The 27,910-nt window shown below is 38.9% G+C and overlaps 1 long non-coding RNA gene across 1 annotated transcript; it reads left to right on the top strand.

Annotated features, from left to right (window-relative positions):
* Positions 1-996: 996 nt before the first annotated feature.
* LOC136004629 (uncharacterized) lies at positions 997-26,813 on the top strand. The gene is made up of 3 exons (XR_010608556.1): positions 997-1,103; positions 25,305-25,427; positions 26,725-26,813. It is a non-coding gene; the product is annotated as an uncharacterized LOC136004629 (long non-coding RNA).
* Positions 26,814-27,910: the final 1,097 nt, after the last annotated feature.

Here is a 27,910-nt window from a genome sequence, read left to right as displayed (position 1 = left end):
ATGTGCTTTCCAGGTAAAACATATCTGCTCAACAATACCTCTAATAGACTTCATGGAGCCAGCTAAACTCCCTTTCCTATCATAGGCACTGCTAGATCTAGATGTGTAAATTATGGACAGAAAAATACATTTTTATGCCTTTTGGTGCCCAGGCAGATTAAAAGAAATAAACCAGGATATTTCCATGTAGCTAAATTATTTTTAAATAAGCTCTTGATTCTTTCAGGGACTAGTGGCATCAAACAGGGTAGAACAATGTTAGGAAAACATTACCCACAACGTGACCCACCCAGAAAGACATTACAGGTATGACCATTAACTTGGTCCAGCCACCACATTGACTAGACTCATTGCCAGAACAATCTGCAGTGGCCTGATAACTCATCTCACACAATAACCCCCCAGTGAGTCTCCCTTCACAGTAAAGCTTTCATTCCATGTTTCAAAATTCCATTATTTTTCACCATAAAAGGAGGAAGATTCCTTTGCCCTTCCAATCTTCCAAACATGGGTTGATTATCATAGTTTCTCAAAAGAAAATTACCAAAATTATGGAAGGGTAACAAACTCACTGTGTTGTTTCCTTTCTTGTTTATTTTGAAGAAGATAAAGATACTCGGTTACACCTCCCCTTTTAGCTGTAAGGCCATAGGTATAAGGATGGCCTCAACATAAGGATCAAGGCCAACTTCCTTTAACATCCATATTATTTATGCATTTACATGTAAATTCATACATTTTTATGCATGTTTATATGTTACTGAAGTGTTCTCAGGGCTAATGTGAAAAAACCTCTCCGTCCCTCCAGGAGCAGGGGGAGGGCAAGAAGGGGGGGAGTGAGCAAAAGAGGTTTGTGGTTGGGTTTAAACCACGACACCTATCCAATGCACTCAGAAAATTAAATTCAAGTACCTGGCATTTTAAGATGCTCTCATTCTTACCTACTCTGTTCTTGCTGGCTTTCCATCTACATCTCCCCTTTGCTTTGCAGGAATACCACTGGGAAGATCAGGAAGCCCAGATTTAATCTAGGCTGCCTACAAGGCAACAGGTACATCTGCACCAGCATCCTACAGGGCCCTGTGGGAGCACAATTATACAAGGTATCACCCCCTCCACCCAACCTTGTCCTCAAACACTACCCAGTCCACCTGCACACTCCTCCAACAACTCTCTGCACCCCTCTGAACCTCAACTGTAGTGTCCAAACACAGCTTTAAGCCCATAGATACATAATTATTCCCAGGATGAATAGACTAAGATACAGTGTAGAAGTTCTGGTTCTACTTACTGTCATTTTGGATGCCTTCAACTAAATAAAATTTTCAGCAAAGAAAACTTCAAGAGGCTTGATAAATTTTAGTGATAAAATTTGGTATGTTAAAGCATCTTTGTATGCCAAATTTTACTAGGTTACACTTTGTTCTTTCTCCATTTATGATATCCTGTAAGGAACTGTCCAAGCCCTTTTGCAACTCTTCTTTTTGTTGTTGTTGTTTTTTTTCCAAAAACTGTGACTAAAAATTAGGTAAAAATTCTAAAATTTACAGCTTTTTTTATTTGAAATAAATGTGACAATGGCAGTGAATGAATCAGACATAAATCTAATTTCTGCAGAGCACAGCTGGAAGAGTGGAGGTCTAAAACCACAAAATCAGTGGAACAACAGCAGTAGTCTTACAATCTCAGACATGTAATACAAGTTCATGGCAAGCAGCTAAGGTTCATATGACCCATTAGTCTTTGAATGATTCTATTTTTCTAGGCTTTTGAAGAGCTTCAATTCATTGCTGCCTCTACAGCCCATTTTTGTTGTTGCTGGGGGCTTTTTTTCTGTAAGAGCATCCCATCATGAGCTCGCTGCTCATTTTATTGAAGGGTATTTTTTGTAGATCACCTCCTGGAAAAACTCCTTTTAATATTTTTAAACCATCCTTGGGATGAATCTCTGCCCTTAGGTCCCAATGCTGGAGTTAGGAAAAAGAGCTCCAGAGTTATAGCTATATCCAGAGTCCCACACACTGCATTTTCCTATGGGGTCCACATTACAGAAACCACAGAAGAATCATTCACTGGTATGTTTTCAATTATGTACATTTTTTATTTTACTTTGTGGTTTTCTTGTTGCTTTTACTTCTGTGACATCACTTTTTCTTTTTTACATCAAAAACCAGGGACAGAAGGGGAAGCAGACCCAAACTGCCAGAAATATTGGGAAGGATTTTACAGATTAAGACAAAAGTTTGCAACATTCTTTTCTATACAGTTCCTAATTAGGAAACATGTTACTCCACCTCCTTCCTGAACTTTTGAGTTCTATCTCCTTGGACTGTGCATCTGTACACCTCCCAGCGCAGCTGATTCTAACAGCTTTAGACACATTAACAAACAGTTTAAATGATGTGTTTTCTTTGGGAACTGATTATTTCATGCCTGAAATAAAGAGGGCTTTTAGGCTGTTATGTTAAGTTCTACTTACAGAATAAGCCAAAACAAAAATCTTACTTGTGAACTTTCAGTTGTTGCATTTTTGCTGTGCAAAGGGAAGAAAACTCAGCATAGGTGGTATACAAAATACTGTCTTTACCCAGAGGGCTGCTCATGCACCTACTCCTCCTTTTACCTGCATTCTTGCTGACAAAGGAGTTTGTCAGACACCTTTGATTCACGTGTAATAAAAGCCTGAATATTTGTGGCTGCAAGGAAATGTTCAAAGTCTGTAAATACCAAGTGTGGTTCCCATCAAACATAAAAGAAAACAAACTGAACTCTATCTGGAAAATATCTTTCTCTCAGCACTTGAAAAAGGAACATCATGTCACAATGATTCACTGCTACATGCTGATTTCGAGTGAATGCATGGAGAGTACACAAGCAAAACCCTATTATCTATGTACCAGAGCACTGAAAAGATGAGGGGGAGGCTATGCTATTAAGTCCCACTTACAGTGCCCCAGGACCTACAAAGGGCGTTTTGGTCCATGCGCTGACTGCATGCCTTCCATTACACTAAGTGTGGGGCCCAGCATGTCCCCCAGCTATTTCATCATATCTGCCATTACCAAGTCCTCTGAGCCAACAATCTCAGGTTTTTTTCCTACTCTTTGTGATACAACATGAACTTTCCTTGTTTGGTTTTGGTTCCAAGAGACAAATGATGGGGAAAACATTTCTGAAGCTCTTTCATTTGTCAATGACAAATGCAGAGATTTATATGAAACACCAGCAAAATGGAAATATTGACTCTGATCATTCAGTTCAGATTAAAAGTGCTACCTAGGTGAAAAGTGTCATTATTGTTGTGAATCAAGGGTACACACGTCACAGGCATAACAAAGTAATGTTCATTGCTGGTAACCTTTGTAATAATCATAGTTTCCAATGAGGACTCTAGTTAAGGATCAGACTCTACGGGTGAGATTTCAAGAACTCTCTTAAGTACATTTGGTGCCAGCTCAGATGGAAAATTGCTGAGAAATGGGTGCATAACTCCCACAGGGCTTTTCAAAAAAGGCTCATCTTGCATTAATTAGAAGTGGGGAGAAAACAGAAATTCAATATAGTATCACAAGAAGAGCATGAGAGAGAAAATGGCATATTGAGCAACTGTGAAGGAAAAGTTCTGTGTCACCAAAGGACAAAATATTGCAGAAACTTGTTATTTACTGGCACTGTACTTAACTTCACCGCCAGGAGACAGCAGAAATTAACAAAGATATCCTGCAGTGTCTCGGATCCTTCCTTTTAGTTCTCCAGAATACTTAGTGGCAAACTCCATTCAACCACAATCTCGTCTTCAGCATTATTCAACATCTGCATAGAGTAAAGCGGAGAGACATACAGATACCACGATGATGGGACCAGAAAGAGCGGTACACGCTGGTACTCGAGTTTCTTTCTGCCTTACATCACAATATCGCTGTCTGCATTTTTTAGTATATACCTGGAGGGAAAACAGCTAAAACAGTTGACTGTCATCAGCGTGATGTTGATGAGATACATTTCAAGCAAAACAAATACTGTCTACAGCTTCATCTAACATTTAGGCATCCATCCTCAGGTTGTCAGTCTCTTCAGCCCTAGAGGTCTCCTTGTGCTTCTAGAAGTTCATTTAATGACAGCATAAAAACCACTGATTTGCATCTGAAATGGGATTGAATATTGCATGAGTCCAGATACTGACCCACTCTTAGTGAGGAAAGCTTTCTTTTCTTCCCCATAAGCCTTTCTATCACAGCTCTATCTTTGAAATCTGTTGTGTTGGGGTTTTTAGAAACAGTTGTTGAGACAGCAACAGAAGTCACCACAGGAGCCACACAGGCTTTCATCCTCTGTACTTACTCACTGCACTGCACTGGACAGACTGAATATTGTCTTGACACCCAAAGACCTCCTTGGATCTCACTCTAATTAGCAGTTCCTTAACTCCCCACTAGTGGTTGTCCAAGGATATCTGCTCTTCTGTGGAAACACAGTGAATGAGAGCACCATTTCCTAGGGAGGACCGGAAACTGTTCAGGGACCAGCAGCTGGAAACTTACTTCAACAAGAACTCAAGCAGCAGCACATCTACTAAAGCAACAACATTTCCTCTAGTAGATGAAGAGTTGAGTGAGATTATTACAGCTTTATCTAGTTTTGAATACCTAGTAGGTTAGATACCACAATGAAAGAAGATGCCCAAATAAGCAGGTACCAGGGCAGACACTTCCAGTTGCCCCACTTGTAAAAAAAATAGCCATAAGCCCATAGATAAGGGGCTGCACTTAGACTGTGCTTAATTCTGAGTCAAAAATTCAGCCATGAGAATCAGCTACAGGTTCTTCATTCAACTCTAAAGATAATTTGCACTTTGGAGAAACATGAAGGACCTGATATATAGTGAAAATAAGCTTGCTACTATAGCAGCAAGTTAGAGACTGCTGTAACATTTCAGAATGTTCGAACAGCCTTTACTACTTTTTACAAAGAGGATTCTGTACTAAAATGCATCCTGAGTTCTTGTCCTGCATCCCTATGCCACAAAAACGTCAATTTATCATCAAAACAATTTTTCTTATGATTCAGTCTTTTCATCTTGCTGAGTTGTTTCATGAGCCTCAATATTCAACTTGTGATAAAGCAGTGTGCTAGCAAGGATTATACCCAGTTTATGTCAGGAAACAGCTGCCTGAAAGACAAAACATTTCATAGGAACCTTTGTAACTCTGTGGGTGCCTACCCTCACAATGATTCTTGACCTTTCTCCTGCTCACGGCTCCTCAGCACGCTTTAGTAAATGCTGCAGACTTGCACAAGAAGAGCTGAAAAGCCTAATGATGACCACCAGGTTTTTCTGATAGTGGGTTTTTCAGTACTTTTTAATTTCATGACCGTTTTTTTCCTCCTATTTTAAGTTGTTCTTGTTGATTGAACTTCCAGTTTACCCCCTTAGTAGGAGCCTGCAGTCGAAGTGGTCTGGTGCCAGGGAGTCAAGAGAGATGATGATGTGCAGTACCTTCTTGAGACTGACAGACTGCAATTAAAAATCATTAGTTACTATAGAGACCAAATCCCATCATTTTAATTAATGTCAAGATCCTTCCATTTCTGAAATTCAAAGAACAGGTAAATACCAATTGTTTTTTGCAAGAGGGCTCTATTTTGTCTTGAGATAAAGCACTTGGTTAAGTTGAAGGCAGATACTAGTCAAAGAATATTATCCTCACTTCCAATTTACTATTAGGTTTTGACTTAGGTTTTGACTTACAGGTTACAAGAAGGTGGCAGAGGTGCAGTGTGATGAAAGGGTTGAAGCACGGCAAAACCAGAGAGCTGGCTTCACTATGACAACTGCATGATTTCCATTTTTTTATCCCTGCCGTGGTGTAATGACACCAAGGTGGAAAACGCTAAGCTTGACCTTGCTCAGGGCATGTGAAATCCCAGTGCTCATGGGCTGCTGCAGCCTATGAAAAAGGGAGTGTTTCAGGCTTACAAGGAGACTGCAACCATGCTGGAAACCCCAGATGGCCTCATTCAGATAAGCTTTCAGCTGGAAAACAAACCCTGCGACTATGAACCAAAAGCATTTCTGAATTACCCTATGCATAGTGAATCTGGGACCATAAAGAGACCCCCGTAATATTTGTAGTATGGAATAGTTCTCTGGAAAGATCTCTGGTGTAAGAAGACAAAATTAGACTGTGAGAAAGAAGGGGAAAAAACAAAGCTGTGACTTTTTTCAGTACGAGTATCAGGAGGCTCAAGAAACCTCAAACCACTGCCTGTGTTTTATTTTAGCTGCCTGTACTGATACATATTAGCTACAGGGAAAAATTTCTAAGCAATTTCCAAAAGTTTAGCTGTCTATACATTTATACAGAGTATACCAATATTGTGTAGTAAGGAAAGATTGGCAGCTAAGTTTTAAAGACTAGATCAAGGATTTAGCTGGATCAAGAGATCCAACATTTGCAACAATCTGACTGGGGCATTTGAAAAAGAAATCTGTTTATTTTGCAAATAGCTCTTATTTCTAGAGCCAAAAATGATTGTAAAAGAATTAAATTAGTAACCAGGAGCCCAAACAGGCTTATTCAGCTTATTTTACTGCTTGTGTTGATGACACTCTCTTTTGTCTTCATCCAGTAGTGGGAAGCGCTTTATCATCTTTTGGTTTGGAAAAAGACCCAAGCAGCTAATGTAAAAAAAAATATATTCTCCAGTAGCTGCAGCATGATTCATTTTCCACCCCACAAGATCACTGTGAGTTTGAAAGCACCCTAGAGCTTTATTTGCTACATTATAGTCATCAAAGATCATAAAGCATCTTCTTCCTTCCGCACCGAGAGAGTGAGTATGGTCGAGTGGAATGAGCAAAGGGTTGAAAACCAGGGAATTTTTATTATAACCCTAAAAGAAGCTTGTGACTTGCCTTTGGCCTTGGTTAAATAATGCTGGACTCAATTCCCTGAAGCAATACAGTCTTCTACTCCAGCTACAGACATTATAGACTCTAGCCCATATGACACTCAGACTTTAATATCTGCATTATAAAATGTGGATGATAAAAATGTTTTCTCTTCAGGCATTTTGGGGTTCATTGATAAAGAGTAGTCAGTAACAGAAAAGCATTTTAATTCAGGTCTGAAAATCATTTTCAAAAGAGAAATTACTCATTAATGTTGTTCCACAACATTCCCCTCAGATGAGCACCCGGAGGAAATCCTGTATATTTCCCTGTTGCTATACAGAAAGTTGACTTGGGGACTTCTCCCTTTTCCACATTGTTAGAGCAGTCCAATCCCAGCAGTAGAGAATGAAGCATCTGGTATTTAGACTGCTCCCAATCTTCCTGCAGCACCAATCCTCAATATCTTAGAGGTATGGTGGAGCTTCATGGGTACAGTTGTACTTAGAGGTACCTAAGGCCCCCCCAGAACAGTAACAGACATGATTACCATAAAAGTTTATAATCTTACCCAAAAGCAGTTCAGCTTTTCCATCAATCTACAATTCTTCATCTGCCATGTGGTAAAGAGGGTTGGCCAAAAGGAAGCACGCCCTGGGACAGAGAGGGACAGACCGAGGCGGGTTGGTAGGACCATGCACATGGCCTTTACTACTGCCACTATGGAAATAAGCCAGAGGAAAAAGTATGTGTCCAGACTGCATCACCACAAATGTACTACTCTTGAGTGACCTCCAAGGACAATCCTTAGAGAAACAGTTTCTGCCAGGGAATGTGTAGGAGAAATATCAGGGACAACACTGTACTACTCTCACAGGTATATAGAAAGCTGAATGGTTTGGAGCAGGGCAACAGATTTACTGCCCTCCACCACTCTGGACAGCCACACAGAAGCCATCAGAATGACTCACAGAAACAAAAATTAGACAAAACTTTTCAATGTCAGCATCCCAGTATTGATCTGAGTTGGTGCTGCCCACAGTTACATTAGAAAGAAACAGGTATACAAATATATTCAGGACATGACCTTCAGCATCGCTTTTAAGAAAATATGTTTCTCCTTAGCACCTTTTGGTTCTGTGTCCATAAATTAATTATAGACATGTAGACATTGTCAGGTGACAAAAAAAAATGTATAAATAATTATTTTCATGTTTTTCAGGCTGGTTTTGTTTAAAAAGTTTAAAAAACTCATGTCATCTGAAGCTAAGGTTCATCTGCATCTTTTTAAAATGCCATTACACTGATTTTTTTCCCCATTCATTTGTACTCACATAATTTTTCCCATCCTATCCTTCCAGCTCCTTGCTGCTCCACACGAATCTTCTAGATGCCAGCAGAGATCTGTTTGCCTGCATGACTTTGAGTGAAAATGTAAAACAAACACAGCAGTGTATGGAATATAAAACACAATTTTAGCAGTGAAAATTTCTGAGTTATTTTTCTCCCAGTCTACTTTTATATCAAAAACATTTAATGGAGTTAAATGTAGCATTACTCTTCATTTCACATATTGGATGTATCTTGCTGATGGCCTATAATTGTGTAGCTCCCTGCTACACGAATTAATCCCTTCAATTTACTTTTTGTTCACTTTGTTCATTTTCTGAGGTGATGAATTTAACACCTGGTACCATTTTCCTCATGTCTCTTGTTGTTCTCTTCAGGATATCGATGCAAGCCACAATCCATGAGTGTTTATGTTCTGTGTCACTGCCAGCTGAAGACAGCATTGCACCATTTAAATAGATTAATTTTCTCGAGATGGACCTTGCTACTAGTCTCTTTTCCAGCTGGACAGAATAACCAGGTTGTGTCACCCCAACCAACAGAGAGTTTAATCCTCAGGCCCTCAATATTCCATAAATCTGTCTGCAGAGAGCCACTGCTAGAAATTCCTTGTCGTTTATGTCATATCTTGTAAAATCTGTTGAGCCTACTTCAAGCGTGTGTCTGCTTTGACTTTTCCTGAAGAACAGTCTCTCTCTGGAGGGAAAGTCTGAACCACAGCATTTATCGTTCCATGCATTCAGATAGGCAGTTGTGAAAGTCCCTTTCTCATGGGGATATTTTCAAATGAGTCAGACTTGCTTTCTCTGGATTGACAAGTTCTGACAGAAAAGTATTCATAACGTCTCACAATGTTGGACAACTGGACACCCTCAGAGAGCTGAATAAAAAGACGAACCTCCATCCCGAAGCCAGTTCTCAGGCAAGGCTCCCATTAAAGAAAAACAGGACCTTTTCCTGAGTAATCCAGAGAAACTAAGAAAATGAGGCAGGATTTCAGATGTCTTTGGGTGCACAGGAACTGAGAGTTGGGCTCACAAAGTTTCTCCATAAAATAACCCTAAAACATATTTCTGTTTAAAATATATGACAAGAAACAGCACAAATGCACTCCTTTTGATAATCCTGAGCAGACAAAAATCAACACTTCATTCCGCTTCATAATCAGAGCAGTTCACAACAAAAAGATTTGGCAAAAAGAATAAATCTGAAACATCCTTTTCCTTATTTTTATCATTGCAGCACAACGCAGATAAATGAAACAGCTGAGCAAAAAGCTATAAAAGAAACACTTCCTTCAGATTGAAAATTGAAGAGGAAAAAACAAGAAATGATCTCAATTGCTAATCCCCATTCATGCTGGATCTTTACCAGGTCCATACTAATGTCTTTTTGTTTTAAACAATCTCTATATTGCCTATCAAACTTCTTCCTTTCTGAGAAATTTTAGCATCTAGTTGTCATAAGAACGTCTTCATTTCAGATTCAGTTCTTGTATTTAAATGGAAAAAATAGTGTCAGATTATTCAAAAAAGGAATTCTTAGAATCACATCTCCATTAAATATTACAGCCCTTGTTTTTCACTAGAACTGGAGCTTCATTAAAGAGAATCAACAAATGAATACTTCAATTCGTCACAAAACAAGGAAAGAGAAGGGGAAAAAAGAAAAAAAGCAAACCACAATAGAAAGAGGGGAAAAGAGCACAAGAGAAAAGACAAAATTAGTGAACCTGTCTGGAAAAACCTAGTCACACCTGAGCTCAGTTCTTCAAGCCCACCTGAAACACATCAGTTAGGCTGCCCTTAGATTTTGCATTGGTAGTATAAAAGAATTAGGGTTGCAGATCCCAAAGATGAGAACAGAAGGTCAAATACTCAACACCCAGCCAAGAAATACAGACTTCCCCAAGGATTAGCTGTGAGAAGCATTTATCAGTGGAAGGACATCAGGGGAACAACCTGGGGAAGGGGCCACCCCATCCCTGTTGCCATCTACAAGTGCCTTTCTGCCAACCTTAGACAGGTATGGAGCAGATTCCATATCTGTGTGGTGTGGATCAGGAGGCAGTGGTTGTGTTCTTCCTTTTGATCAATCATTCATTTGCTTTCTGAATACCCAAAGGGTTACAAGAGCTCAGAAAAAGCTGTGGATATCAGAGCTTCCCAGCCACAGGTACGATGTGGAAGCAATCCTTTCTTTGCACAAACTAACAAACATTTGCCAACTAACACTAACATCTATCTTACGTACTCATACAGTCTCCTTTCCTTCTGCACATGGAAACCTCCCAGTCTTGTAATGTTTAATGTTACAGCATTCTTCTCCATTTCTACACATACTCTCCTTGTGCAAAGGAGGCAGAGAGATTAAAAATTGCAGGGTAGAAGGTGGGGGGCAAACTGTTCGATACCAAAGCATTGTTATTGGGTCTTCAGAAGTGCCTAGATCCACAAGAAACCCAAGAAGCTGGGTGCAGAGCTGTTTTTTAAATGCACCCCACATGCCTGCTGCATCATAAAGTGCTCAACACCTTTCCAAAATGTGGCTTCAAATTATTTCTCTCATCTTGGTGGAGAGTGTCAGAGCAAGAGTCTTCTACTGGCACTGACCATCAGTTTCTTTCTTTCTTTCTTTCCTTTTTCTTCTCATTTTCTCTCTCTCGATGACCTTAAAACAATGTAGATAGCCCAAGGAAAACAGAACCATATCTTTTGCTGGAAGAAGAGCAAAAGAATGGAAATTGACTCAATATGTTCCGGAACAACTCACAGTTGATATTCATGGAAGTTGAAGTCAGACAAATTCAGACCAAAAATAAAGCTATGCCTTCTTTTTCCCCTCCAACAGTGAAAATGATCAATCACTGACACAGTTTAAAGATGCTTGCAATATTTTCAATCACTAGCAACTTATAAATCAGCGCTGGATGGCTGTAAAAAGAAAGGTTCAAATTCAAGTAAAAATTAATCGAGGGAAGACCTATGACTCTGCTACAAGGGATCAGATGGTCACAGTAGTCTTTTTTAGCTTTACAATCTATTAATTAGATCTTTCTATTCCTTTCTCTTGGATCACCCTTTTGATTCCGATGCTTCTCAGTGCTTGAGTTCATCTAGATTTCTCTTCTCGGGCACCTATAGGCAGGCCTATTAAAAATACCATTAAGCCCTGCAAAGCTCATTTAGCTGCTCCCATTTCTCAGGCACAGGATGCCTGCTCATCAGATGGCAGTACAAAGTCTTGAAGGAAAGCCCAAATCCTAAAGCAGCAAGGCAAGCCCTGGAAAATCCTTGTGGGTACTGGGGCATCAGTCACACTGTGGAGTGCATCTGCAGTGGCAATGACAGCCAAATGTGACTGTAATCCATTCTCGAGCTCAAACTCATTTCCAACCTAGAAGTCTGAGAATTATGTATGGTTTGAACTTCAAAATGTTTTTGTAGAAGACAGCATTGATGTTAATTTATTCATAGAGCGTACACAAATTAGGCACAGGCCAATCCACCAGTAGGTACATGAAGTTTAGCTATTCATAAGCACAGCATGGCTATTTTCAAGATGTGCTACAAGCAACCTGACACTAATATGAATAAGAAACACTTCAGCCCAGTATGCTTGAATGCAATCATCCATTCTTCATTTGATAGCAGAACTTGTGCATAATTCTCACTGTCTGGACCAGTAATCACAAATCTATGCACTCTGTGGTTTTGCAAGAGACTAGCAAAGACCTGATTGTCATTAGCAAAAAGGTTCTATTCCAATCAATTTTTAACGGCTCAAGAATACTTACTTTCTGGTTTTATTTCTCAATATTTTAATTTGAAAATACCATCGTTCAACAAGTATAGCCACTTTGTGAAAAGTGTACGTTTGAGACATTTTTCCCGTTTGGGTACATTCAGGAACCTCACTTTTCCTAGTGTCTCTACACTTCATTACAGATGTAACTAAAAGATAGTACAGAAACATCCAAACTAGCTCTAAACTAACCTCTAAACCAGGCTGTGTTAGTACCCTGGGGCAGCAGCATGGACCTCAACACACACAAATTTTTTCCGCACCATGACTGTGAATTAAGAGCACATCCATCACCATACGGCACATACCGAGATAAGGCAAAACTGATAATTCTACTTGCATTACTCAGTCCCTCAGACAGGCAAATGGTTTAAATGATTTGAGGGTTTCGTAAATAAGTCATTTAAAGACACAGCAGCAATTGCTGGTGTTACAGTTTTGTCCTTATTTACAGGGATAATATTTACAAATTATCACTTAATGCACTTTTTCTCATGACCTCAAAAATGCACCTTTTTACTGTAAGGGAAATTTTATTGGTGACTGAAACCCACAGCAGGTCATGAGGCCAGAAACTAAAATCTTCTCTCTGTATGAAAACTGTATGAAAAATATTAGACACAATATTTTATGTAATATTACTGCTGGTTGCTTGGCATCAGAGGGAGATGTTGTCAGGTCAAAATCCCTCCAGCAAGCCAAGATTCATCTCACTTATCACAGAATTACAGAACGGTTTGGGTTGGAAGGGACCTTAAAGTTTATCTAGTTCCAACCTCCTGCCACGGGCAAGGACATCTGCTTGACGAGGTTGCTCAAAGATCCATCCAACCAGGCCTATTTAATTGTATATATCTATAACATGAACACCTATAGCAAAGCCGGTCACCTTCAGTTTCTTTTATCTCATGACACAATTTTAAGACAGAGTTCATCTCTCTTATTTATTTTAGATGTCCACTGTAGGGTGAGATGCATCACAACCTGAAAGTGCCCATTTCTCTGCCCTGGCTCTAAAAGAGCCTTTACAGCAGGCTCAGCTGTAGACATCTGCACTGCAAACCTTCCCTGTTGATCACCGTGTGTGGCTGCTGTCTCCAGCAATTGCTATTTTAATAGGTTGAGAGGACATGTGCCAAAATATCATTATTCAATGACATTAATAAAATTATGTAGGCAGCTAGTGTCAGTCACACAGCAGATGTTTAAGTGCTGCAAAAATGCCATGATTTTCTGAAGGAGGTAGTTATAGGTGGCCTAGAAAAAAATGTAGCCATTTTTTATGCAGATATCTATTTCTGTGCATCAAAGAATAACAAGCACTGATTTAAACACTGAGCTTGGAAAAGTGGGCAACCCTACAGAAGCACTGCAAAGAATTCCCAAATGCAATTATTATATTCACAGAGATGTGGATTGTACACGGGGTACATTTATCATAAACAAGTGATTTATTAAATTTGGGCTAAGATTACAGGAGTAATCTCCCTGCTGATTCAAATATTGGATTTATCTGTTGATTATTTATCTATCATACGGTGAGAATGAGGAATATAAAAAAACCTCAGAGGCTTGCATTTGAAATTTTATGCTATGTGAGTAGCTTTGAAAAGTTTCCACAGTGTCTATTTAGCCATTAAAACTGCTGCTTATTTTTTGCACAGGTAGGAAACAAAAGCATTAGGCAATTATCTTTTTCCATGTTTCCTGAACTTGTATCTACTTCGATATAACAATCTACTGTGACAAACTGTTCTCCCAGCTTATGAAAGGACCATTCTTCGAAGCTGATAGCAGCTGTTTTGTAGCTGTCATACCACATAATATGGGTAAGGTCACTCCCTGTAGCAAATCTGTAAGCTAAATTGCAGAATTTGATCTGGTGCCAAATTCTAAAAGCAGAGATACCACATTATGGTGAACTGTGGTGGCCGGAGTTTAATGTATTTCTTATTAAAATCAATGGAAAGTTTATTTCAATGAGGGTTGGATTGAGTCCTAATTACATGTCGACAAATGTTTCCCATATGCCAATTGCGGTGTTAGAACTGCTGTTGATTAGATGTCCTTATAACGTTCTCTTTAGTCCTGTGGCCAGTGAAGCAATTAATTTCTATTGTCAAAATTAAATTTAATTAAAACTAATTTTACTATTGAACACCAGATAATTCACCCTGATATTTAATTAGACAGCAGCCTCACTTCCAATTCTACCAGCACAATTTTCCACATGTAGGAGTCTAAAATAACTGGTATAATTTTTACACTAACTGCACAATGACCAGTGCCTACCAAATCGCTTTGCAGATACAGTAAGACTATAACAATCCTGATTACAGCTCTCTTGCTTTAAGAACCTTTTTCTGTATCATATTTCTTCCTTTGTCAATAATAATAAATGTTCTTAAAAATCTTGGACTGGAATACAGGTGCGTGGTTATGTTTCATAACCACTTGAAAACATGAATCTGGATTCACCTCTTACCAAAAGAATCATGAGCCTTCCTGCTGGTTTTAGTGTAAGATAGATGAAGATCTTAAAGAAATAAACACACGAAATAACATGAAAAATCAAGGAATTTAGATCGCAATGGATTTCTCTTTGATGTTACTGTAGAAAATGGTCAACTGATAACTGGAGCTTATATTGGGATGAAACTTTCTTATGAATTAGCTTTTATGTATTTTTCTTGTTCTACTATGAGATTGATCCCGTGTATCGGAACGTGTCTGCATGCGTGTGTATGTATGTGTGTGTTTGCCAGTCATTTTCTTACAGCTTTTCTTTTGATGGTTGATGTTTTTCCCCCAATGAAACTTTGTTCTCTCTTTCTCATTTTTGTCTCTCTGCATTTAATTTGTCTTCTGGGTTGGGGGCCACTGCTGGCTGAGGATCTATCCTTCTTCGAAGTGAGACGCAGCTATTTCTGTTACTTAGCTCCTGCTGTGCCAGAGGATTTATTTGTGTGTGGCTATTTTGTTTCTGGGCATCGGATTAAACTACTAAAGGAGCAGTTTGGGAGGTAAGGAATGCTGGGAACAGCTTTGTGTCAGCTCTGCTGAGCTCCAAAGACAGGCTTTCAAAGAGTTCCTTTTACCTAACTCTCAGATTTTCCAAAGCTAGCTGTCAATGACATGGGACACCACTATTTTAGGAGATTTCTTTACTCTGCCTAGTCCATAGCAATCTTTCAGGCACTTCCTCGTGTCCCTGTATTGACTCTATACTGGAAAAAGGGTGAAGGTGATCTCTGCAAAATTTCACTAAAATTTCAAATGGTGCTGCACAATCAACTGAATTATGAGTATTTACACCAGGGGAGGATCTGCCCTATGTTACTTCCAAGTATATGACAAAGACTCATGTTCAATGATAGTACAATATGTTCATATGGAAATGGACAGGCTTTCGTGAGAAAGAATAGAAAGTATGGCTACAAAGTCAGACTATTTGATTTCGAAAGGCATTAGATTAGCTTTAAAAGCAGCTCCTCAGGACTTTAAAATTGTTTCACCACCCATACTGTGTGGAGGAAACAAGAAGTTGTGAATTTAACTAGCATAAGAGATCAAAAGGTGCCCCAGAAAGAATAAAGTTTGTGAAGTTTGTAGTGTATAAGATATTAAAATTAATCAGCAATTGCCACTTTGGCACAATAATCAAAACTCAGATACCCACAGCACCTGGAGGCATCCCCACTAGAAAAAAATACATGAATAACACCTTCATGAACTAAAGACATAGACTGTATTCAGCAGAGAATTTCAGTTCTTTGGCATTCTTAGTGAAGGAAACTAGAGTGCTGCTCCAAGTGTTTAATAAAGCCAGCTGGTATGATCAAGCATAAAATATAATACCTTCTTTCTGCAGTTTTAAATACTCTCTGGTTAGAATGGACAGTATGATATAATGACATTCTTCCTTCCTAGGGAAAATGATGCCATATCACTAATGCCATGTTAAAGCACTTCAGAGTATATATATTCTGCTTCACAAAGAAATGAACATTAAGCTTTTTTTCTCATGGTATTATCAACAGCGTTGCAAATATATCAAGTGAGCTTGAGTGAAGAATGACTGTAAGATAAGGCATTCATAGCTTAAGCTAAATTAAACAAAGCAGAAAAGATTACATAGGGTTCTAAGTAATGTTATTCTTCTTCTTAATCCTCAAATAGAGTCACTAAATTACACTTCCAGATTTAGTTATGATATTTACAAATGACTTAACTGTACATTTAAAGAGGGGAAACTGGCTACAAATGGGGGCAAGCTCATAATTTAAGGTCACAGTGGTGCCAGCACAGAGCAAATGCTTATTACTGGGGTATTTTTGGTCATGGGGAATTCTCTTTCCCTAACAACAGATCCCAGAAGAGCATATTTTTATTACATCTTCCAAATCTGGCATTCAGGCTTTATGTAAATACACAAAACAGAGGAGCTTTCTTTTTAAAATGCCAGGAACTCCAGGCACAGCTGAGATTTGTTGGAGAATATTTCCTTTCAAATCGTTTGTGTGAGCAACTTAAAAACTAAAATAGAGAAAATAAATGTGTAAAGAAGAATGAATGGGGAAGCATTGTATGAAAAACATGCATCTTGCTGGGGGCTACATAAAACCACTTCTTTTTTCATCCCCTAAACATAGCACCTCTAAGTATAAAAACAATAAAAGTTCAAAATAAGGTTACCAGTTTGGTTTCTTTATAACTGAAAACAGAAGGTGCTTTTTTTTTTTTTAATATTGTATCATTCTTGAGTTCAGCTGCCCAATTGCTCTCAGAAATACTCTCTCATCTTTTGATATCCACCGTCCTCCCAATTGTTTTTTTCCCTAGAGTACCTTTCATCTAACATCTGCCTCCTTTTCCTTGGTAGAGAATCACAGTGCAGACCTAGGCTTTGGAAGTAAAGAAGTAGAGCCACAGAAAACGCAGATGTGGTACTGTGATTTACAGAAAATTAAACAGAGTTAATTTTGGCAGGAGCTAAATAAAGGCTATGTCATACAGTGAACTGAGCTGGGCAATACTCAGAATGACTTTGAAGAGCACCTAGAGGCCAGAGAGCTCAGGTTAGTTTAATGCAAATGTTATTTTAGCGAGGATTTGGTGGAGGAAGAAAGAAAAACAGCAGCAACTGTTGCCTAAAGTGTAGGACTCTGACAGTACTAACTATGATGATTTGAAGTTACTTGGTTTTGGGGGCTTTCTCTCCACCACATACAATTAGTCAAAGAGGTACTGGCTATCACCAACCATAGGAAAACACATTCTCATATTTGTATACTTAGAAAGATACACCATCATTGTGGTACCTGAAACCAGCCCCAAACACATCCTTGCAGTTTGGTGGGAGATTGCCTAGATGTCAGCAAGGGCAGAAGCTCCTGAAGGTTTTAGTCTCATAAATCATTTTACTTACGTTTATTACTCCCATAGAAAAAAACAAACAAACAAGCAAAGTTCCTTGTGCTTCTGAGATAAATTCTAACAATTATCATCAGACAGCTTAAAGATGAGTAAATTTCATCCCAGCAAAGCAAGAGTAAAATACACAATGATAAAGTTGGAAACAAGTCCCATAAAGAACACAGAAAACAGTCTCCTCCCTTGAGTGTCATTTAGGATTTCCCTCAGCACCCAGCTGTGCAAGCTGAGAGCAAAATTCAGCAGAAGTTCACTTCCTGAGTATTACTGTTCAGGATCATCCTCCAAAACTAACTTGGTAAGCTGAGCCTGCCTTGGAAACTCTGCTCAAAACCCCCTCCCTCTTCCTTTTCCAAGGTGAAAAAATCTCTTCTCACTCTTTTTTATCTTTCTGTTCAGAATTCACCCCAGTCTTTTTATTCTGTTAATATTTCTATCAAGTCTGCTTGTGATGATCTCCTGGTCTCACCTCCTGCATTCAGCGGGATGAGTCCAAACACAACCCCCACCCATGCCAAGCACAGCCTTCCACTGTGTGTGGGGTTTGGATGTCATAATCTGACATTCTTAGACTTACTCTTTCTAGAATGCACAGGAACTTCTGACAACTGCAACACTTTTAAGATGCCATAGAAATTTAAAGATCACATAACACGAGTGTTCATCACTGTCTCACTCACCTCTGGGTCTCCAGTAGAGACAACACATGACAAGTTAATCACAGAGATGTGGCATTTGGGCAGCTTTGTCTAAAAGCTTTTTACATGTCTCCCTCCAGGTGGGATTAGCACTATCTGCTCACACCTTACCCAGATCTAAAGGTTGGCGTTTCTTGCCTCCCACACTATTTTTATTGCTAGAGCAAGTATGTGGTGCCCCAGCTGCCACAGCACAGTTTGTGGGTCACTGAGATCAGCAGGTTTTTCTTTTCAGGCCAACAGATAAAGTTTTGCAGCATTAAAGCTCTCTGCCAGAAGCTTCATTCTTTCTGTTCTGTAGAAGACGCTGTCCTTGTTCAGCTAATTACAGCCTAATGAAATCTTATATGCAGGGAGGATAAGCTCCTTTCGGTGTTTAGGACTGACCTTAAGATCACCTTCAAGTCCAGATCTTCCGACTAGTTATTAAACAACCCTGCAGCATGCTAGCCAGGTGCTCCCACAACAGCAACCCAGCCAAACATCCTGGCATGCAGAGAAGTCATCTCCACCCTCTTCCAACCGTCCCTTTCTGCATTGCACCTGGCTCTGGAGCATCACCTGCCCCTGATCACTTTGATCACAAAATCCCCTGTTCTTCACTTTGAAGTGTTCGTTTCTCTTCTCTACCACCCACAAACAGAAGAGAGGCGCTGTGTACGTAGCAAACACTTCAATGGGCTGTGAAGGACACATTTGACAGCTATGTTCAGGAAACAAGAAGCTTATTCCATAGGTTACACAACACAGTAGAGAAAGGGAATGTTAGTTTGCATTTCAGACAGCAGGCGGATACAGAACTACTGCTTATAACTCAAATCCTTCTTTCTGAAAAAAATGAGCAAGAAAAAAAAGTTATAATAGAGGTTTCCCCCAAGCTACTATTTTAAAAAGAAGATGAAGAGGTCTGGGCTTCTCCTTAGCTAACAGCGTTTTCATACGTATTGAAAAAGTGAGTCACTAAACAAACTATGTCAACCAAATCCTGAGGTGTTTCTGGAATTGCATCATTTCTATGAAGGAGCTTGCAGCTTCAAAGCTGGCCAATGAAAACCAAAAAGGCCAGTCCCCAGGTCTGTGTGCACACTTCGTTTCTGGTGGCTTTGTGCAGGAGGAAATTACTCTATGCATGACCTTCTGGCTCTCAAACAGAAGTGATTCTCTTAGCTCATTGCATTAGAGAGTGAAGAAGTGAGTTAAGACACTTGAGGTCTTTCCCAAAGGCATTGCATGACCTTGGGCAACTCCCTTTGAGACTATTTGAAGACCTGATATTGAACAGCAACATCCACATTTAGTAAAATAAATAAGACTTTAATGGCAGCTGGAGGGCATCTGCACCTTCCAGTGAAAATCTGAAGACCTGTTTCATGAAGTGTGCTGGAGCCAGAAGCCCGATTCTGCCAATATAATCTTTCAAGTGCCCAAATTCAGAATCATGAGGCTTCTTCTCTTGGTACTTCTATTTTAACCCATAAAATGGTGAGATTACATTTACCTGTCAAACACAACATTTTGAGGTTAACTTGACTTTTTGGAAACTTGTAAAACTGTCAGCTGAAGAGCTCCACCAAGGCTTACAGCTCTGTAATAATTACAGCTGTCAAAACACATACTTTGCTTATGGATTTCAGTGTCTAGTGCTTCTACAAACAGCATTCACAAGCCAAGCATCCAGTCAGTCATGTGGAAGGAGAAATGGAAATGTTGGAAATAGGCTTTTAGGGTGGGGGAATGTTCAGGAAGGGGAATTCGTATCAGGGAAAACCAGACGTGCAGGACATACACATGGAAAATTACACCACAGAGACCTTAATAATTTCAATTCAGTTATACAAACCTCAACACAGCTATCACATAGGGAGAAACAGCTTACCATATCTCAGCTGGTCCTCATACCATTTTCAATTCTATTTCCTATTGATTATTCTAATTAGGAAGCCCACTGATGCATAGGCAATGGTTCTGCTGCATAGTTCCTTAACTATTTGTTCCTGAACTGCTTAGTTTCATAAGCAGAGAAGTTACAGTGTCCTAAATATTATGCATCAAGTTTGTATGCCCACATTCTTGCATCTATCACTTTTTAAGGATGCTCACTGTTAAGCCACTATTAACTGGAATGAAATTACAGACTGACAGAAGAAAAGCAACAAATGCAAATGTGTTACTCTTGAGAAACCTCAAGCACTCAAGACCATGTCATTGACAGTTGCAATGCAGAGAGAGTTTTGCTCAAAATGATATACATGCTGTATTTCAAACTCTTAATTTCTGCTAATTCACACTGGAAACATCTCTTTACATTTTATATGCCTTATTATATTTAGGAGGTGATTTGTCTCAATTTATTGGTAATACCAGAAATTCATCTTCAAAAAATTGTTTACTGTGATTTTTCTGCCCCCCCCCCCCCCCCCAAAAAAAAAATTCAGGTCTCCATCTTTTAATAGCTCCATGGTTTTATTCTTCTGTCTCAGCAAACCTTTTGCAAACCCCAATTATATGTGATTACAAATCTAACATAAAATCTAGCAGGAAAAGGTCCACTTGTTCATCTATCTTGCAGTTTCCCAGTCTTCTACTTCAATATGAAGCTACAGATAAGTTTATACTATCTCTAGCAGTTGTAGTACATTTATGCTAATCCACCTCTCTATATTTTCCCTTTATCTGTGTTTAATCCTAGTAATCTAAACTGCACTGTCAAAATAGTTCTTTTTCCAGTGAGAAAACTACTAATTTTTATGTGACCAAACTAATACTATTTCCACGTACGATTTTTAGAACTTGGGTCCTTCTCCTTGATGTAACCTTGAGTCTGAATTTCTACGGTTTATATTATTGAATTTGGAGGTAATAACCCTATAATTTCTTTCCTGTTTAGTACTTGATATATGTTCTCAAAATTAATCCCATCTTAGAAAAGCTTTTTATCTTAGAATGTCTGCAAATAAATCACTATATTCGTACATAATGGAAATTGTCAGTGATTAAATTCAATTTGATAGGGTGTGAGTGAAAATTCTCTGATGAGTTACCAACAGTATCTTGATTTTAGGTTTGGCTTTATCATTATATCTCCTACATTTACAGCTGCCTGTACTTTCCTTCAGCAGTTCTCCATATTTCATTTCGCAGATTGTTTTCTGCAGGCTCATGAATATATGGGTATTTGGCAGTGATTTCATAACCTATAATCAGAACTGAAAATTATAGTGATCCCATTTGTGTTATTATAGCTTAAGAATGTGTCAGACTTTCCATTTTAAACTTTTTTACTATAAAGAATCTACAACTTGCCTTAATTTACTGCCAAATATTTCTGCAAAATTTTCAATAAGAAGAGTGTTATTTATTAATTTGAAATTCTTCTCAGGGCTTCTGGCAGTGAGTGTGAGGAGATGGCTTCTCCTAATATTCAAAGAGAATAAAAAATGTTTACTTTCCTGCCTCTTTATTCAGTGACTATATCTTAGCCAAAAATAAGTTTTAGATGGGTCTTTTTTTAAGGACCTGTAGTATTAATGCAGTAGTGGATAGAGGGATTCGTTGAGAATGACTGGAATTATTTCCTTTCACTGAAAACATAATACGTTCCTTCAAGATACTGCCAAGATTTTTCTGCCAGAGGAACAAGAGGACGGATAACAGAATCAGCTACTCTGATCACACAGTCTTGCTTCTTTTTAAACATATATCATCCAAAATAAGCCAGATCTTCTCAAGCCCCACAGCATCCTCTAGATAAGGGGATTGTAGATGTGAAAATCAGAAAGTACTCTGCTAGAGTTAGGAATAAGAAACAAATCCTGAAGAGAAACCAAGGTGAGACTGGCCAAGAGACACACTTGTACCAAGTGCTTCTTTGACATTTCCCACTGATTTGACTAAAAGCTAGGACCTCTTTCTATAGCCATTACAGCACCTCCAAATCTCTCATGCAACACACGCTACTTTCTCTTTTTGCCTTCAGCAGAAGGAAAAAGCTGTACAAATATAGTAAAATTTAACCCCCCGTCTTCTTAAACCTATTGGTGAAATGGCAGACAGTGCACACAACTCCATCCTAGAAAACAGTAGACTGGGTAACTGCTGGTATCTCTCACCTCATCTCTTGAATTTTAGCTATTCTCAGCTTCCAGATCTTTGCTCTGCCTGAGGTAGCATAATCTAGTTTCCTTTAAGTTTGAGCTCCCTATTCCACCACCAGCTGCCACAGGACACTGAGCAAACTAACCCAGATTTCCAGGGAAGCTGGGAAATTATAGCACCCATGGAAAGCTGTGAAACAGGTCAGCTTGCTCTGGTTTGGTGAGCTCACCCCTGAACACTTTGGCCTGGACTGAATCTAGGCTTTGAGAAAATCATAGGTGGATCTCAAACACAGAGAGGCAATCAGTTGCCAAAAACTTAGCCATGTCCTCACTATCTCCATTTACGAATGGGAGATTGTGACAGTTTGATTTCAAGACCTCAATATTACGGAAATAGATTGTGCTTTAGGAAGAAAGAGTACTGTAGACAAAGTACCATAGGAAGAAAAAGAGACTTCCAGCTTCATTTTGGTGATGCAGACCTCTTGGGTCTGTGAGTAAGTCAGAAATCTTGTGAGAATAGTCCTAGTTCTGAGGTTCTCTGTGCTTTCATTTCCACTAATGCTTGGAAACCCTGCAAAATGGGATTTAGCCTCCTGATATTTGGACACATCCAATTCTGCTCCTGCTTAGTGAGAAAAATTTCTTGCTGAGCTGCATTTTTTGCCTGTTAGTTTGCATAAACCGCTGAGGATTAGAACTCAGCTCCCGATGTGCTTAGCTCATGTATGTTATGTAAGTCTTTAAAAGGAAATAATAATTATGAAGAGAGACAATAATAATTATGAGATATTACATGCCAGTTTTTCCACTACAAAACATGTCCTGTTGTCAGTATTTCCATTCACTCTCATTGACTATAACCAAAAACAATGAGCATAAAAACTGGAAGTCTCGCCTCCAGTGGATTTCCTCCAAACCTCAATACGGCATGTCTGATGTGAACGCATATGGAACATCTATTGCCTTTGAACTAAAACCTACAGTGAGAGGTTCTTTAGAAATGCAGACAGCAAAGCTGCCAGCAATGTGAATGCAAGTTAGAAATAAAGAATGAGGGAACTTTATAACCTCTCTCCTGTGTTCCCAGGTGATTCCCTGGCTGTCATGTTACATCTTCAACATCAAAGCCATTGGCAGAGATTAGAAACAACCTTAAGTGTTTGTATATAAAACTGGACAAGCCAGAATCCCTGTCCTAAACGACAATGCCCTGCAAATCTTACTTCACACCTGCAGACCCTCTGGTGTCATTGGATGAGCTCGCATTGCCTAAAACTCATCCAAACAGCCAAGGGCCAGTACTGGATCTTCTCCAAAAAGTATGCCATGCTTAGACAGGGAACAGGACTCAGTCATGGGTTGGCACCACATCACACTTTGACAAAGCCTGGCTGGCCAACAGAGCCATGGATGAGCTTACCCGGGGTGGGCAAAGGGCTGTTTTGAAGTTGTCTCTACCCAGCAAAATCAGCAGTGACTCATTGGTTTCTCATTGTATTACATTAATTGAGCAAACTGAAAGCCCTGAACCCTGCACACAGACCCACAGATGGCATTGCTTCCCGTCCCTGGGCAATGAACTTACTTCTGAATAAAGCATTATAGTCACAGGAGTCTTTTCTTTGCCTGCAAACTTTACATTGGAAACCCTCATGTATGTGACCCAAGCTAAACAGCGAGAGTTCATAAGCTTTCGGGGGTAGCATGTTCCATATTTTTGCTGCAGTTTATTAGCAAATTAATTCTAATGCATTCAACTTACATCATGAAGTGTAATGTAGAAATATTTCATGAAGGTTACCTTAATAGAGTGTGAAAACCTAATGAACGGTAATTCAGAGGGAACAGCTTGGCCCATCTCCTATTTACTTGGAAACATTGCTGCCTTAAAAAAACCCTTTAAATATATTACTTGGTTTTATGGCTCAAAACCCATTAATTTGAAGATTTTTATGACACTCTTACAATACACATCGATTTAAAAAATGTTTTAAACTAAAATGGATCATTTACAGCCAACTGTGCTTTGGGCATATCATTGATTAGTCCAAGTGTGATAAAACAACCTTGTTTTTATTCATATTTTAAGAGAATAATAAAACCTGCATACTTGGAAATACTGAAGCAATATCTTGGCCCAGAGCTATTTAAGTATGAATTATTCACATCTACTTTATTTTTTTTCTTTTAAATTCATGAATCCCGAGAATGGTTTTGTAAAGTGTATCAGTGAAACCATGTTTCTAATTATTAAAGGGAGGGGGAGGGAATCAGAATGCATCATATATGTAAAGGGGTCAGGTTTTATTTGTTTTCTTTTGCAAGCCACTGTGAATCTCCTTGGAAATTAGTTATTCAATATTTGTACTATATTTTAACTTGTGGCCCACTGAGAGAGAATACAGATGGAGTTACTTTGTTCAAATAACTTTTGCAAACAAACTTATTCTCACATCCTGTAACACTGGAACTGCCTAAATATACCCATTTAGAGATTCCAGAGATGACTGACTGGGAGCCCATTGCCTGGAGCTGGTCTGGAGTAATCAGGGGAAATTACAGAAATAGAATGTTTCTGCATCTTCAGCAGAAAAGGCTCATGTATCAATGATAGGGTGTCTATCTGGATATTACACTGCTGTGAGTGGGACTTTTTCCTTAACTGCTGCAAAATGTCATAGACATAAATATCTCTTGTAAGTGAAAAAAACAAAACATTAATCCTACTTTTGCAATCCTTCCATCCTGTGTAACTTAACAATGCTTTCTGAGTTCACCATGGTCTGAACCGAGAGAATGGAAAGAATGAGACTGAGACAATTATTTTTCTTGTTCCATCACTGAATTTCAGTAGGACCTCAGCAAATCACTTCACCTCAGTGCCCCTCCAGTTCCTACACACATATACAAGGCTTTGTTTTATTTGGTATATAAACTCTTCGGCCTAGAAAACACTTTTCTATATATTTGGATAGTACTCAGTTGTACTTGTTAAATACAGATTTTTTTTTCCTTATACAATCACAGGAAACTATATGAGTTGGAAGGCACCTTGGACATCATCTAGCCAAAAAACAGTTCAAAGTAGATCCAGCTGTATCAGTCTACCAGGGACTTGCTGAGCCTGACATGGAGGAAGCCCATGTTTAAGTAAGTTCAGCTCTTTTTACTGCAGGACTCTCTAGACTAAGGTGATTCTTCTGTACAATAGCTACAAGCAAATATCTGGAAGTCTGTGAAATCTTCTGTATGAAAGGTAGGTGTTACAGAAGTATCAATCAACAATAAAATAGGTCCTCAAGGTACTTAGACTAGAAGCTTTACTGTAGTTTGTGTTCTTCTAGTGGTAGATGCTAATCTTTAAACTGGCATTACCATCCTTAACACAGAACTGCATGTTCTGAAAAATTCCCAGCTCCTGGTTCAACTCACCAAAATCTATTAACCTCAAATTCTACATGGATATAGTCCCATCATCATGATGAGACTTCTCTGCAGAGTTTGGTGTAAACCAAGCCATGTGTTTGAATATGTATACCAAGGGAATCGAACAACAGAGGTATTCTCACCTCATTGACATTTTCCTACTTTTATTTGGGTCATGAAACATTAAAATGCTGGAATTTGAAAGTAAAAAGTATTTTAATGTGCTGGATATGTTGAAAAGCAATGCCTTTGAGTAGCAGTCTGGTGAATATGTTGGGGAGTGATTAAATATTAATAGCAGCTTCATATACTTTATAAAGTTTGCATAGCCAATTTGCACTTTATAAAGACTGGCATTGTTCTGGAGTGTGGCTGCAACCTGTACTCATGGCTGAAACATAGACTTTATGAAGCATGCAGGAGGCAATACAGACTTTCTGAAGTCCAAATTGAAGATAGGTATCAAAATAAGTAGGAAAAGCACACCAAGCCCTGATATGTGACTTGGAGACTCATGTCCATCTGCTCCCTGAAAGCTCCTGTTTCATTGATGCCATAGGATTGCATGCCAAGCACAAGTCTTGAGCTTATTTCACCAGTTTGTGAAAATAATTAATTAATATTCAGGAGTTCAGAATTTTAAGTAAATTCTCATTTTATTAGGAAAGATCAAAGAAGCTAGGAAACAGGTATGAAATACATTAATAGAAAAAATTCATCAGCATAGCCATATGTGGTCATTCACATGGATTTTTCTCAAGCAGCTGTACAATATGGGGAACAAGCATGACTGCAAAAATGTTATTCAGTGGGTTTCTCCTGCAGACCTCTTTCTTTGCAAAAATTATAAATTGCTCTTAAAAAACAGAAACTCATTATGGAACAAATGCTAATTTGCAGAAGGAAGGTTCATAGAGTACCGCAGAGCAAACCTCTCACAGGTGTAAGCCCTGATCAAAGCAATGAAAAGCCATGGATCTTCTAGATCTTCCTCTAATTACTAAATTTCTTCCTTTATAAGGCCATAACTTCAGCAGAACAGGGGAAGAGAAAAAGTGAAAAGGAGGATATGTGAGGATCCCACTCCTAGATCAGCCAAGAGCCTCTCAGCTGCTGTCAGACAAGGCAAGAGGTAGGTTTTGAACCCCAGAGGATGAAGAAGGAATTGAACTTGGATGCCTCACCTTCCAGGTATCTTCTGACCTCAAGCTATTTCACAGTTATTAGAAAAAACTAATTTTCAGGTCTGAATGGACTCGCTTTAAAGCTAAATATTCTGCTCTGATGCAAATTTATCTTCAGAAGTGCCAATGCTGTTCTTGAGACCGGCATCTTGTAAAATACATACACACAGGGCAGATATCAGCTGCAAAAGTACTGAAATAGTCAAAACTTTTGGGCAGCATTCCTATCTCTAGTTCCTGGAGAATGGATGAATGCACTTCACTTGCCTGAAGGAAGGCACATGGGGAGGTGAGATTCAAGATGCAACTTCTCTCTCAGAGTGGCTTTTGGCTTACTGGGCATTGAGGTCACCCTGGGCCACCCAAGTCTTCAAGGATTCCCACTCTAAAGTAAACTGAAGCATCCCAACATGTCTGTGCCAACCACATGTGAGGAGGCTGCATACCCAAGAGTGCACTGTCATGCTTCAATATTAGCCATGTACATATCTTCCTGATATCTTAACCCTTTCCAGTCAGTAGGGCATGACTACTATGTCTTTGCCTTCAATGAGAGCACACACTGGTTTTTAATGGTCATGCTGTAAGTTTCAAATTGGGCAAAATTCCTTTTATCCAAAAGGAAACCCTGCTTAGTGAATGGCTATGGAGTTTGCCTCTCATAAAATTATACTGGTTATCAGCTCTCCCTCCTCACACCTTTATGATCCATTGTGCAAATCAAAGCTTAAGTTTGAGACTTTTGCTACAAACATTTTCAAGTTTCATTGTAAATATATTTTTTCTTCTATTTTTTCAGTTTCTCAATGCTTGGGCTGTCTGTGAAATACAGAAAGCAGATGGTTTATTACAACACAGACACAAAAAAAATAACAGCTCTAAGTATCATATAGATTTTTTTCCTTACTTATCATGCAATCAATTAGATTATCTTATCTCACTTTTGAGGACAGCTGATCGTTCAGATCCATATTTGGATTAATTACTCCACAAAACTTCTTTACAAATTGGTCATTTCAGAAT

Source organism: Lathamus discolor, chromosome 1, assembly GCF_037157495.1.
Source record: "Lathamus discolor isolate bLatDis1 chromosome 1, bLatDis1.hap1, whole genome shotgun sequence".
NCBI classification, from domain to species: domain Eukaryota; kingdom Metazoa; phylum Chordata; class Aves; order Psittaciformes; family Psittacidae; genus Lathamus; species Lathamus discolor.
This window is presented reverse-complemented; position numbering and strand designations above follow the sequence as displayed.